The sequence below is a fragment of the Chelonia mydas genome, chromosome 1 (assembly GCF_015237465.2).
Source record: "Chelonia mydas isolate rCheMyd1 chromosome 1, rCheMyd1.pri.v2, whole genome shotgun sequence".
Taxonomy (NCBI): domain Eukaryota; kingdom Metazoa; phylum Chordata; order Testudines; family Cheloniidae; genus Chelonia; species Chelonia mydas.
The window spans coordinates 277,361,643-277,377,193 of NC_057849.1; the positions used below are offsets into that span (position 1 = coordinate 277,361,643).

Sequence of the window (15,551 nt, forward strand, 5' to 3'; positions counted from 1 at the left end):
TGTGGAGTTAATTGGCCCACCTGGTCATCTTAACCCCTTTCAGTCTTGTGTGGGGGTAGACACCCCATCACAATTCAACAACATTGCTAATTGCTGTACCAAACAGACATCTTAAGGATGGGGAATGAAGAGACAATGGAGTGGATAGTGCTGGTATAAAATGCACACTGCAGTTTCAGTTCCATGGATAGTTCTTGGACAACAGAAATGTGAGTTTCAGCATCCTGATTCTTCAGTGGATTTTACAACAGAAATGCCTGAGTGAGAAAGGATGGTGTAGTGGTTGGGGTGCTAACCTGGGATAGGGTTGCCAGTCATCTGGTTTTCTACTGGAATGCCATGTCGAAAAGGGACCCTGGCGGCTCTGGTCAGCACCGCTGACCAGGCTGCTAAAAGTCTGGTTGGCGGTGCACGAGGGGCTAAGGCAGGCTCCCTGCCTGCCCTGGCTCCGCGCAGCTCCTGGAAGTGGCTGACATTTCCAGCTCCTAGGCGCAGGGGTGGCCGGGGGGCTCGCGTACTGCCCCCGCCCTGAGCACCAGCTCTGCAGCTCCCATTGGCCAGGAACCACGGCCAATGGGAGCCACAGGGGCAGCGCCTGCAGTTGAGAGCAGTGCACGGAGCCCCCTGGCTGCCCCGTGCCTAGGAGCTGGACTTGTTGACTGCTTCTGAGAGCCGCCTGAGGTAAGCGCTGCCTGGAACCCACACTCCGAACCCCCTCCCGCACCCCAACCCTCTGCCCCAGCCCTGAGCCCTCTCCCATATCCCAACTCCCTCCCAGAGTCTGCACCACCAAACCCCCTCCTGCACTCTGAACCCCTTAGACCCAGTCAGGAGCCCACTCCTGCATCCTAAACCCCTCATTCCCGGCCCGACCCCAGAGCCCACACTCCCAGATGGAGCCCTCATCTCCCCTTACCCCAACCACCTGCCCCAGCCCAGAAACCCCTCCCACACTCTGAACCCCTTATTTCTGGCCCCACCCCAGAGCCTGCACCTTCAGTTAGAGCCCTCACCCCCTTGGCCCCATCCCACAGCCTGGAGCCCCCTCCTGCATCCCAAACCCCACATCCCCAGCCCCACCCCAGAGCCCACACCTCCAGCTGGAGCCCGTACCTCAACCCAGCCCAGTGAAAATGAGGGAGGGTGGGAGGAGGGGAAGAGCGAGCGACAGAGGGAGGGGAGATTGAGTGAGCGGGGGCAGGGCCTCAGGGAAGGGGCAAGGCAGAGGGTGGGACAAGGGTGTTCGGTTTCCGGCAATCAGAAAGTTGGCAACCCTAGCCTGGGACTCAAAAGATCTCAGTTTATTCCCAGCTCTGCCAAAGATTCCCTGTTCAGACTTGAGCAATCACTTAGGCCCAGACCCTCAAAAAGGTATTTAGGCACCTAACTCCCACTGAAATTAATGGAAGTCAGGCATCTAACTGCCTTTGAATATCTGGGCCTTAGTCCCTCTATGTTTCAGTTCCCTATCTGTAAAACAATGCTTCCCCACATCCCAGGGGTGTTGTGAGGATAAATACACTGAAGATTGTGAGGTGCTCAGATACTACAGTAGCGAGGGCCATATGAGTACCGAAGAATGATGAATAGATCGATGTACAGATGGAGCAACTTTGGGTAAAGATATCCGCTTCTCTGTCACATGTTTGTTTCCTTCTTTTCCTTCTATAGCTGTAACTCTCCAGGGCACTGGAATCCTTGACCTGCTCATCCTGTCACTGCTTCTTAGGGCACTTGAAGAGCAGCACATTGGTAAAAGAGATCTGAGTTGGCTTTATGTGAAAAAAGGCACAAGTAGCTCTAAGGCAAATGCAGAAGAATTCTGCAGAAGAAAAGGATGCAGAGAATGGAGAGATGCTCATGCCCATGTCAAACCCACTAAAGTTCTCCACATCTGCACTAGTTCAATAATCAAGTCTCAGTCTAAAAGTGATTTTTGCCTACTCCTGACAAGGCCGAGCTGGAAAAGAGGAAGCTCCACTTTATCAGCCAATATAACCTTCTGTCATAATCCTGTTCATGCTTCCACTGCTGAACAGTCATGAAGCTGCAGTGTTTGGGTCCCTCACGCTAGACCCATGCACCTTTAAGCTTCCCTAGCTCTGGGTATGCTCCAGAACTCTCTCTGGCTCCAGCCTCTCTGGCATACTTCCTGGGTGGAAGCTCTGTCTGATACCTCTTCTGGAAGTAGGATCCCACTGCCCGGCTGCCCTACATCCTCAGGCCCATGCTAACCCCCACCCCTTCAAGTCAACCCAGTTGCCTAAGAACATCATTTCCCAGAGCTCCCTCCTTGTGGGCATGACAGTTTACAGTTTACTGCTTCAGGAACACATGATAACAGTTTGGCAGAAGAATTTCTAAGACAATCACTCTTTACTTTGGATGGCACAAGATAAACCCAGATTCAGGTAAAACAAGAAACACCTTTACACTATTCACTGCCTCAGTCTTTTCACCACCCTTGTTCATTCTGTGGGATTTGCATCAGTGTCTTTTCAGTCAGTCAAAAATGTTCCTCCTCGCTCTGGAACCCTGGCCTTTTGTTCCTCTCTCCCAAATTTCTCAGCCTCTGTGGTCTTAAAAAGGCCTGAACTAACACTTGGTTTCTTTGTTCTCCTTCTGGGGATTTTCTACCTCTCCATACCCTAGCTCTCGTCAGACAAGCTGGAAAAAGCTGATTTCACCAAGGATGCAGCCATCCTCTTGCTCTGTTCAGGTAAGACCTATTCGGGTATTGATATTCTTTAATGGCTCAGCTGTTCAGAGAGAGACTCAGATGCTCCTCCCTGTCTCCTTTGCACAAGGAGTCTGAGGCAAGAATGCAGTAAAGATAATCATAAATGCTTAAACATAGAGAGTTCACAATCGCAAAAGAATTAATAAATGTAGACAGATTCTCTAAATAGTCCCATCCTCTCAGCTGCTTTGCTACTTTTTCCTCTGTGCGTCCACAAGCCCTCGGTGAATTTCAAATATTATGTCCATGCAAATGTGGTCAGTGAGTGAGTGCCTCCATATCAGACAAAAATGCAGTTTCCATGATCTGCGAGTCAGACAATAAATATACAAAAGAGGAAGTACAGAATAGATAATATGAAAAGGGACATGTCTCATTAGACACTTGTCAATTAAACCAGATTTACAAAGGCACCAAGCCAGAAAATAAGGGCAATGTAGATTTTTGCTAATCACACCCTTTTTAATGATCACTCCTCAGCTCACAGACAGACAGCTTAACAATAATGGCATCTACTTTGTACAAGAGGAAAATCCAATAATGGTAAACTTTATACCCACTTTATTCAAGTGTAGCTGCTTATAATGGAGAATTAAGCCCAGGTATGCAAATGAATTATCTATATATATAAAATGGGACAAATCCTACAGAATTTGTCTTAATAATTCCACACCTAGTTTAATATAACACAGAACTTAAGGACTTAGTAGTCCTTAAGTTTGTCTAGTAACTGACATAAAGCTATCTAGGTCAGTTATCTATTGGTTTACTTGTTGAATCCAGTGTTCTATATTGCACAGTTCTTGATATCAGAATACATTTTCTCAGTTCTCTGACTTCTAGAAAAATTTGCAGAAGTCCTACCACTTGAAGAACCAAGGGCCAAATCATCCTCTCCAACTCTATGCCAGGGCTAAGGGAGAATACCACCGCTGTGACATTGTTCCCCAACACTGAAGTCCCTCTACTGCTTCTCTGTAGGGCTTGGGCCATGTGGGTAAGAAAGAGGTGGAGCCAGATAGATGTATTGTTCTTTGCAGCATTGTTTCCAGTTCCGCGGTCAAATTTCCTCCTTACGTTAATGCAGATTGGCGTTCCCGGTCCATGCTTTAGGTCTTTTTTGGAGCTGGACTTCCAAGGTAGGAAAACTTAAGGTATAATATTTGTATAAGAAATATTATGTATTAGAAGGCAACATAAAGCCTTCTCTTTGATCCTCTAAAATCCAGAGATTATATGGTTTAAACTACTACCAATTACCCTGGGGGTGGGAGGCATAGGGGCCCAAATCTTCACCTTCTGCATAAAATCATAGGAAGTAAACCCTATGAGTACGAAGTTCTCTAAGTGGGAATAACCTTTATGAAGGACACGATGGCCCCAAAACTCTTACTTTCTCAGTAACCTGGAAAAGATGGATTTTTCACTAATGCCAGAATTATTTCTCAGAGATAAAAACAAGTGCATAAAATAAGGTTATGAGTGATGTGAGAACCATCTGGGACCTATGGTGCATTCTTCTCAAAGGCACTTCTACTTATTTTCCCTTATTGGATTCAAAGCATGCAAGCAGATGTCCATCTTAAAGTTTCTTATTTTTATACTTGTATTAAGAAATACTATGCAGATGGTGAAAATGAGTGAAGATAAGATAGGCTCGCCATTAGGAGAAGTGCAGAGTCTTATCAGAAGTGCTTAAGTCTATATTACTTTTCTTCTGCCATAGGTGCCCACTTGAGACTGGCATCGCATGTGCAGCAAACAAAGCCTTTATACTTTCACTGCAGAAACCAGGGCTGGATGCCCATCTGTCATTAAAGTAGGACAATGTGTCAGTTTATATTTAATAACATTAAAGTGTCCCTACAACAGATATAGAAGTGCTGTTTACCTTGGGCTCTGATCAAATTGATTCTGATAACTTGACCTCAGAGTCACTATTAGCACAGATGAAATCATGGAGTACCTATTCAAAGTAACCTTTGACACAGTAACTAAATTAAATCTGATTTTCTAATGGGCTTGATACTACATTTTTTACTTAGGCAAAACTCCTGCTTAAAGCCAAAAGGGTGCTATACGTGAGCAGTCAAGGAAATCAAATCATTTATGGGTGATGGCATACAGGGTCACAGTGGAAAAGAACTATATGGAGCCAAGATTATCGATACAAATAAAAATTTATTCTACACTACATATTTTTCTTGCTTCCTAAGTTGTGCCATTGCTAGGCAACTGAGGATGGATTAATAATAGAATGCAAATGTATATCCATATACTTACATTAGCCTTCATTTGGATGCGCATGGAAAGGATTGGTACAAACGGTCCCTGTGTGGCTGATCAGAGCTCAGTACATCTTTACTATGAAGGGGGACAAGAGCATCAGAGTGTTTTCATTATGCACAACTTTTAGTGACAAACACCAGATTATCAAAAATGCAGCTTTCTTCCCTGTGGACATTTTCTAATCCTCTGTTTAAGTATTAGAGCAATTTGCTTGTACAACTTCTCTATGCCCTAGTCCCATACTCTAGGGGCAATTTTTGTTACGGGTCATTTACTAATATTGTACAAACTGGACATCCCTAAGGCAAAGAAATCATCACCAACAAGTAATCAACATTTTCAGTCGGCCCTTTTTTGTGCGGTAATTACTATTTCAGGTAGTATTACCAGAGAACATTAGATTTTAGGACCTGAGTAACTAACCTAATGACTTGTCTGTCATTTGGCGTCTACTGCTACGCAACTCCCACTATACTTTGTGCATGCTTCAGTCATTATTTTAATTCAGAATTAGAACTACATTTGTAACTGTAGAGGGAAAAGACAGCTTTGAGAGTGGCTGATAATTCACACTGTCTCCATAGCCTGCTGGTTCTTAAAACAAACCAAACAAACCAAACCAAACAAAAAACCCCAAACCCTCCAGCCCCTTGATAATTAGCACCCTTTGTCAAAGCTTCAGTTACAGTTTGATGAAAAAATATTCCTAAATGTCAAGAACCATACAGTCTGATAAATATGGATGACATTTAAAAAACAAAGTCAGTAGTTTCTACAAAAGCAGAAGAAGCAAAAGGAAACAATGTGAATTTATGGGGGATTTTTTTTTACTCCATATCCCTCCTTACATATATCAACTGGTTTGCACTCTTGGTTCTTTCTGTTTTTTTCAAGATGACTGTGACCCCTTTGTCTCGTATTAAATGCCTCATCTACATTCAGCAATACGTTTACCAGAACTCTTCAGTGAAAAACCATGCATTTGAATGGGCCAGGTCTTTCCACTTATAACCATTCAGCACAATTGATTCAGAATCATCATATTCAGAGAACTCACCAAATATTTTAGTTCTTCAAGGTCATTTTAATTTAGTAAAAACACCATTCTGGGAAATGAAATACCACATATTTATAAACTGTTTTAAGTTGTGATTTAAATCAATCATTGCCCTCAGTGATCGTTCCTTAAACAATTCTGTCACTCACACACCGATTTGAAGGAGTCATTGACATTCTAAATGATAGCAAACAGCAGCTGCAGATCTTTCACGGAACAACTTTTAAAATTCCCTTCTTGTGTAAACTGGAAGATGAGTAATTTTAGCAGATCTAAGTACCTATCTACCTGCTGTATATTAACTGTGCTGTGTGTGGCAGTTACTCTTGCTAGAGGTCATTATTGTAACAGTAGTAATTAATAACACTATAGTTGTTTATTAAATTAGAATATTTTATTCTGCTAATTGGAACCTCATGTGCAATTAAAAAGGAAGATACTGAGCAGCTTTTAAATGATAGGATAAGACACTAGTGGCATCATAGTGATAGTATTCTCCATTATGGAGGTCATAAATTCAATTCCCCCACCAGGTTTTAGGTTCCTACTGGTAATACAAACATTAGGATATGTACAACAGTGTATACACTAGAAAAACTAGTACCCATATTATACTACCAGCAATGATAGTAAGCGGTAGCACAGCCAGGGCTCAGGTGTTATCACCACTATGAAACTGAGACTTGCTCGGAGTAGATTTTCAGGATGCAGCAACAGAAACTCACAAATCTTGTCTATGTTAGCAGCTTAGCACCAGTGCAACTGCACTAGCCATGTCTGTTGTTCTAATAGTTACCCCCTAACGTCTGGTCCTTTGATTGCAATGCTGAACCCAGGCCACTTCTATCGGACTCTGGTGGCTGTGCCAATCAGGGAATCGAATGAGAACCAATTTAAACTGGTATTTTTACGTGAACCAGAACCAAACCTGAACCATAATTTTGTCCTTCCTACTGAAGCAGAAAGGAATTTCAAAAATGTGGGTCACTGGTTAAAATAAAGCGTCAACCTTTTTTAAGCTCAAGAGTTAAAAAAAGAAAAAAAAACACTACAGTACTGTGATCTTATTTTCATTATAAAACAAGACAACAAAATAACAAGTAGGCATGTGATTGTTACCAGAAAGACCGGTGCCAGTGTAATGAGAAGAAAATGAGAACAGAAGGAGGCCAGCCCACAAGAGTAGGGAGGGAGAGGGGATGCTTAGTAGCTGCATGCACACCACATGAAGAAGCAGGGCGGGGGGGGGGCAGAAATAGATGAACTCTCTCAAACTCCCCACTAAGAAGAGAAGAGGTGGAATGTTTCCTGGTTCCAGAAGTTAACAATAACTCTTCAAGCCCATAGAAAAAGGTAATGGCTCCCCAACCCTTCTCCCCTTTAGACTGGTCTCCTCCCACCCATCCCCAACCCCTGGGGCAGCTCCTCCCTCCAATTGCCCCACTTGAGGCAGAGCCCAGGCCCCAAACTCAAATCTTCCATATCAAAGGGGAAGTATATAACAAAACCCTCTGAAGTATCCAAATACATTTCCATTTTCACATACATGACAACTGGTTGCCGTTACTCTGCAATTCCTTTACCACACGAAAACTGCTGGCCAGCTCACTAGAATGGCTTCATATATGGACTCCATTATATCTGCACATAAATGTGTCTCAAACATTAATTTATTTAATCTCACAACACCTCTGTGCAATAGTGAAATATTATCCCAATTTGACAGATAAGAAGTCGCGTCAGTGCACTTTGGTCATACAGAAATAGGAGAGGTAGTAACTGAACTCAGGTGTTCTAAGTCCAGTGCCTTAACCACAAGAGAATCCCATCTTCCTAGTATCAGTGTCCAATTCAAGAGGATTCCCTCTTCTTGCACATCCGGAGGCACCCTGAAGTGACGGCAACTAGGGATCCGTACAGATCTCTTCAGCTATGCAGTAGTGGCTGAGGAGGAATAATATTTTAAAAAATTTAAATGGTATGTTTGGAGATTATTTGGAGAATAGGAGTTGATTCCCACAGTCTGGGATCCTCCACCTGGCGGTGACCAGTGCCTAATGGGTCAAAGAGAGCAATGCATCTTCTGCCCCTCTCACAGAGAACCTATCCAATTGTGTCATGTTGTTCACATGAAAACATTTCCATTCTGGTGGTTATCAGTTTACATCCACAAGCAGGGTCTGAATACAAAGTACATTATTTCATTCCCCCTGAATTCTTGCTCAAGTAATGACAGACTCACAGTCAATCTGGGTACCATTCTGCTTCCATTGAAACCAGCCATTGATTTCAGTGGGAGCAGGAGCAGGCTGTTTGTGATCTATTGATTGCATACTTCAGTTAAATCAAAAGTTGGTGTATTCAGGCCATTATATAACTCTTGGTGTGCATGCATGAAATGGCTATATTACTATTCCCTTAAGTATAAATTAAACATTTTCGCTCCATCTGTTGAAGGTCTAGCCAAAACACACACAGGCTGCTGCAGCTGCCCAGAAGCCACATGATTTCCTGCATATTTTACTTCAAGTTGTAACCTGGCTTGTAAAAACCCATTCTGCACTTTGTAGGCTGCTATTTTGGTTGTGGGTGGTTTTGTTTGGTTTTGGTTTGGTTGGGTGTTTTTGCTGCTGACTTCTCAGATGAGCTTCTTCTCTTCTTGGGACTGTTTGATATGTACTGCACAGCACAGCGGTACCTGTAACTAGAATGATGCTTATATGGAGATAAACTTCTTCTATTCTCCCATCCCCCTGGGAATGCACAGCAAAAATTGCCTTTTACGTTAGAATTCAAATGGCAAAACACCAGCCAGTGGGTTATTAAACAAACCAACCTAAATGAAACCAAAACAGAAGATAATAAAAAAAAACCCTATTATTTAAATATTTCAATTCCTTTCCAATAAAATAAGTACAACACAGTGCTATATGTTTAAAAAAAACAACAAAACACTTTTTTGCAGAAGCAACCAAATGGATTTTCCAGTACTATCAGGAGTAAGGCCCTCAGCTGTGTCTGCTCAGTACTTCTGATGCCCTAATGAGCCAGGTAGGCTGCCTGATGGGCCACTCTGCCTGATTGGCTGAGGAAATCAGCAGGCTGGTTCTTAAACTTCGCAGCAGCAGTAGCTCACTGGGTGTTCAATACACATGCTGGTGGACTCTCTGCCTCTCTGTGCTTGACTCTCCAAACTCCACTCCTGCTTTGCTCCTCCACTGCTCTAGCCCAGATCCTGCCGTGCACTCAGCTTTATTCCCATCCTGTTCCAGCCTTGCTTCTGCCTCAGAGCCAGCCCTACTCCTGACTTCCCCGACTCCCGGTAATCCGGTTCCAACTTCGGTTCTCTCTCTGTTTCTGCCTCAAACTCTTGGCTCTGACATTTAGATTCTGACCACTAGGCTGACTGCCTACGACCCAGTTTGTTGACATGTACTTCCTCTTGTTAAAAAACAAAACAGAACAAAAAAAAAAACCCCAACTATTTGAGACTATTTTGATAACATTGTCATATGTTAAAGGTAAATGTAAGTATGTTTTTGCCTGCAATACAAGCACTTCTATGTGAACTTTGAATCCCAACCCCCAAGCATTGACTTCTTCCTAGATTAGCTGAGTGCATTGTGTCTATCTAACCATTCGCTTTTATTGAAGGACAGATGAATATCAGTCCCTGAAGAATACTGAATTAGCTACTCCCTTGTAGCAAAGCATTTTCTATTTTCAGTCGACAATAGGTTTACTATTAGCACAGCGTTTCATAATGCAGCCGGAGAGTACAGTGGCAGGCCTGCAGAAGCAAATGGAAATCTTTTTAAATAAGAATTTAACGTGCAGGGCTCTTGCTTTCATTTTAGTAACCCTCAATAAAGCGATCTCTCTAGAATAGTCTAGTATGCTAAAGGCATTTGGTTGGATAAATAGCAGGTCTAGAAATATTCCTATGAACACTAAATAACACACATTATATGTAGAGTATTGACAATTTTTACCATCAATTAAAAAACTTGCCAAATTCTTGGAACTAGAAAGGTCAAAAAACCCAAACAGGATTACTTAATGTCAAAAAACTAAGTGTCTTTTGTTTATTTTTATCCCCCAATTTTTCTATACTCAGATTTCCTATCTCCCAGTCAGAAACTGATATATCAGACTAAGAAATAAAGCAAAACTGCTAATAATCATAATCACAGTTTTGTATTATTTAAAAAAATCTAAAAAACATTTAAAGGGAAATTTAAGACTACAAGAGCCTATTATGATGTTTTGTTCAGTTTTAATTTGCAGAGCGATTGGTATTATTCCTTTTAAACTTGAATGGATATTTTAATTCAGGTCTGGGATATTGTAATTCTAGTTTAAGGGCCAGGTACAATACCTTTACTCACACGCATTAGTATCTGAAACCATAAATAGTCCCATTCAAATCAAGCAGATTTTGGGAAGACCATCCAGTATCAAATACATTTTTAAACATGTTTTCTTCAGTTTAAAAGAAACAGGGGGGAAAATAGCAGTTACAGATGCCACTGCTGCAAAGCCTGATCACCACAGGACTGATCACCATAGAGGCAGAGGACAGATGCTGTAATGATCGTAGCAGCAGCTGATGCTGAACATGAGAATCTTCTTTTTCCTCCCACTAAGCATTAGGGCCTTTGAAACCTACTCCTATTTTATTTTAATGCGGGGAGGGGTGGAGGAGTCACCCATTATCAGAGAGGTAAAGCTACAGCGGCGGTAAGGGGTTTGGAGAAGCAGAATGTGAAGAACAACTATGAATTTGTCAGTTTCAGATTACCAAAGGAGTGAATTCTCCTAGACTCTCTCAACATAACATCCAAGGCAATGAGGGGCATTGCACTTAGTTTTGGGTAATGTTTTAGTTAGCAGGATATAATTTTCATAAAAGGTATTGCACATACACTTACATAAGGGACCAATCTTTGTACAATTTAATGTATGCAGGAGGACAGAGACACTGGCTGGCTCAGGGGATCACCAATGTGTTCAGTGCTGATTTAGTTCAATGATGTGAGGCCATCTCCGGCTGGTAGGAAGAGCCAGTCCCCATCCTGTGAAGGCTATTTAATGGCTTACATTAATAAATTTCTGATTTCAGTCTATCTTCCATTGCACAGGCATCAACAGTACAGTTTTCTCCTTCCTTGGCAGTCTCAGCAGCGAGGGAAAGGACTGAAGAGCCAGTAATATAGAAATGTGCGTTTAACCCTAGGCACGGTCACTCAAGAGCAGCTATAAGGCACACTGGCAGGCTGGTGCTGGGAAGACCACACAGTGCTATTCAGTGAGAGCAAAAAAATCACCTCCATACAGAGGACCAACACAAAGCCTATACACTAGTTACAATAAAGCCCTTGCTTGAGAACTCAAATGGGATTTGAGTAGTGCACAGGTCTTTTTCTGGCGCTTTGCACAGAGATGAACTGCCATCTGGATGAACAGAGCATTTCAGTCACTCACACACAGTAACAGTATACTAAAGATATAGGTCATGCCATGTGTCTAAAAATAGAGACAAATCAGAATTTTTCTGCACTGCCACTTGGAGCATTATCTTACTGTATATCTGTACCTTCCCTCCTCTGCAGCATGCAGTAGTCCATATCTGTACTTCCTTAACCACGATTTTCATCATTAATTTTACTCTCAGAGGTGCCACCTCGCTGAAGTCAAGTGGGAAACTGCAAACATTTTTTTTTTCCTGAAAAGAAAAATGTTTGAATTAACATGCATCAATAACATATAAAGTGATGGGTGGTAACCACAGCAAAGATGGGGACAAACACGACTGATGTTTGGTTCAGAGATGGGTCTGAGCACAAGCTCCAGATGTGAACTCTCCCTGTCTTTGGAAACTTTGAAGTGTATCTCATCTGCATGGAGAACGCTTCTAACAGACAAAACCAAACCACTGCAACCAAACTAGAAAGTTTTTAATAAATTAGGGATTTTCATTATACATTATTGTAATGACATTTTTCTGTCCCCCACCCCCAGTATTTGCTTTAAATGGCTGCAGTAAGTCCCAGCAGAGTGATAGAAAGGGTGCTGCCCTAAAGTAGTGAGATATATTGTCCCATTTCTTCTCTTGTTTGAGGGCAGCCACAGGACCCAGAAGCTAAGTGGTGACAGAAACATTCCTAGTGACATCTGGCGTGTTGGCAGGCTCCCTTGGCAGTTAAGCTAGTAGCTCTGGAATTGCCTCTAGGTTTGTCACATGGTTAGTTTGTTGATGGGCTGCCTTGTAAAAAAATCATTACAAAATATCTGATGTACATGGAATTTTTGGAGTCGTGTCATACTCCTTTGCCCAATTTTACTAATGCTTCTATGCGAGAGTATATATTAGAAGACTATGTGTGTACAATATGTCCCAGATCTGGGGTGAAGCATGGGCAATTTTTTATAAGCACATTTTGGCTGAATGCACCATTTGCCTCACATATAAATTTTGTGTAGAGGCCAATACACCAGGTTGACAGAGTGTTACTGTGTATCCAGTTATAGTATACACAATACAATCAAATTTCTTAGCCTTTATGTTGATTCCAGATTACTAGATTGTACAGTTAATCTTGGGAAAATGGTTCATAGGATCTGCCTAGCTAACGTACCCACCTATTTATTGCCAAAGGTGTTGACTTCGAGTTATGTTGAAAGCAGCGTTGTTGTAGCTGTGTTGGTCCCAAGATATTACCTTACCTGCTGTAAGGGACCAGACAAGCTGTGACCAGCTGCTGGCCTGCTCCCTAACTAATTTTGCTGCTGCGCAACCAGTGAGCCCAACTGCACTGCCGTGGAACTGACAGAGTGGCCACAGCCCCTGACTGGCTGCTCTGATTTAGCAGCCCTGCTTATAAGTCTGGTCCCGACAGCAGACGAGGAGCTGCTCAACATGGACCATGCCCGCAGCTGCACTTACCGTTGTTCCAGTCCCTGTTCCAGCCTCTGCTCCCCTTCAGCTTCAGGCCTCTGGCTTTAATCCCTGGTTTATAAATCTGGTTGACCCTCAGCTCTGGCATTTGGCTTCTGCCTTTCTGGTACTGATTCCTGGCTCTGCCTCACAACTCCAGTTTACCCTCCAGCTCCGGCATTTGGCTTCTGTCCCTCAGCTCATTTCCTGGATTTTGCCCATGCAGGACTCAGTTCTAACCTGTAGGCTGAACTCCCACTTCCACCATTAGGCCTGACAGCCCATGGCTCAGTTGACTACACCCATCTTGTCTCAGTTATACTGAACGGCAGCTGTCATGGTTATAGGGTGAGCTTTTTTCTTTAGTCCATCTCCAGTGCATCCCTTTGAGGACAGGTTTCACTACCTTCACCCCTCTCTGGGTGACACCATACAGTCTTACCACTCCTAGCTTGGCTCTCTGATCTGCAGCCCCCCTCTTTATACCAACAATGTTAACATGGTAGACCCATCTGAGCTTGGCACCTGTAAGCCCTTTTCCTCCAGGAGCTTGTGATAGCAGCTGATTCAAGCGACTAAAAAAAAAGTGTATTAAAAACAAAGCATTATTTGTTTATTCATCCAAAAGTAGAGCAAAGGGTAAAAACAATGAGGGTCTACATGTATGCTTCCATCACCTAATCTTTCCTGGCAAGCTTTGCTTAAATCCATTCAGCCCAGTTACCTCCAACTGTGGGTTGGAAGAGACACAAGCAAGCTGTCAGTTTCTCTGTATCTCTCTGTCAGTGACTCATCACTAGCCACTCACTTATTCAGACGTAGAGTCACCTGAGCCTAGTGGCACGTGAGGCAACCCATTTTCCCCACAGCTGTCTGTTCAGAGCAAGATGGCTGACTATCAGAAGTTGTCTCCACAATGGCAAAGATGATCATCCTGCAATAGGTCATTTTTTGTCCTCCATGCGTTCTCTTCCCTCTAAGTGAAATCCAATCGAAGATATATTTTGTGCCTTTACCACAAGGTAGCCTGATGACATAACTGATCCCCGATCTCCATCACAGTGTAATTACTGAGTCCACTATCTGCTGACCTGTGTGGTGCAACACTTCCACACTGGTTACACAGCGTCTCTAAAAATTTTTTCTTAAATGAAGCTGATTAAATGCATTGAACTTCCTGCTGTGTACTTCCACCATCTGCCATATTTCCTAAACATACAGCCATGGAAGGACACCAACATTTTATAAATCTAATTTTAGTATGTAGATGTATCTTCTTAGTTTTCCAGATATTTGACAAGTGGGAAAATGATCCACTGGCTTTGCCAATTTTTGCCTTCACTTCTTAAGTGAACTGGCCATTAACAATACTGGACTTCCAAAATAAACAAAGTTATCAACTCTTTTGTACTCTGCTCCATCAGTCCCACATCTGACAGCATTCTATCTTATCACCATGATCTTGGTCATTTATCTACTGATACAATGTACCACTTTAGCAGTTTCTACTTTTATGCTCATAAAGAGTCTTTATCCCATCAAAGTTAGTATGGGACTGAAGATCTTGAATGCTAGTCCACAGGGATCTTAGGAGGTAGGCAGTCCGACCTTCCAGCCAGTGACCTGCTAACAGATGCCAGAATAGCAGCTGATCTCTGACGGAGGACTCCAGTTCTGGGATCTAACTGGTGGAATTCTAGGGGTTCCTGGTTGGTCCCCAGCTTCTATTTAACCCAAGTACAGGAACAGGAAGTTGTCCATGCAACTGGGTTCTCCCTGCTTAGGGCTGCTTCCCCGTGTAATACCTGCTCCTACTGATCTCCTGGGAACCCGACCCTGCTTGCCTCCTTACACGTGACTCTTGGTTTTGTCCTCTGGTTTCCCTTGGATTCCGCCTGGTATCTGACCCGGCCTGACTCCAGATCCCTGCTCACACCACTAGATCAGACTGCCCATGACACCAGCATGACTATGTCATCTGCAAAATTTAGGGCCTGCAACTTATGTCGTACTGAAACAATACCAGTGTCCTTGGCAGCCGCCGTCACTCTTCTCATCACAAAGGGTATGACTATGCAGAAGAGAAGTGGGGAGGGTACTCAACCTTGCCTTACACTAGTAACAATCTTAAATTAATCTTAACACATTCAATGTGTTCACTTTTTGTCCTGATGCAACCTGCAGATTCATCATGCAAAGCTTTGATCAAATTAACTACCTTTTTTGGAATTTCATAGTGTCTCAGGAACTTCCTGGGGGGTTCTCTGTGGACACTATTAAATGATTTTGTAAACATCAGTATTCTGCTGGTATTCTAAGCCTTTCTCAATAAGTCTTTGCAAAGTGAAAATCTGATCTGAATGCTACCCACCAGATCAAAATCCAACCTGTTCTTCGCTGAGTACTTTGTCAACAGCAGTTTTCATTTTGTTCAAAATGATAATACAAAACACTCCAGTTACCACAAACAAACTGGTCCCACTTTTAAGGCATTTTACAGATAACATCTCTTCTCCAGTCTCTAGGAC

At 42.8% G+C, this 15,551-nt stretch overlaps 1 long non-coding RNA gene across 1 annotated transcript; it reads right to left on the minus strand.

Moving 5' to 3' along the window:
* Positions 1-3,215: 3,215 nt before the first annotated feature.
* LOC122462288 lies at positions 3,216-11,805 on the minus strand. The gene is made up of 3 exons (XR_006284761.1): positions 11,683-11,805; positions 5,024-5,104; positions 3,216-4,548 (listed from the first exon to the last, which is right to left on the minus strand). It is a non-coding gene; the product is annotated as an uncharacterized LOC122462288 (long non-coding RNA).
* Positions 11,806-15,551: the final 3,746 nt, after the last annotated feature.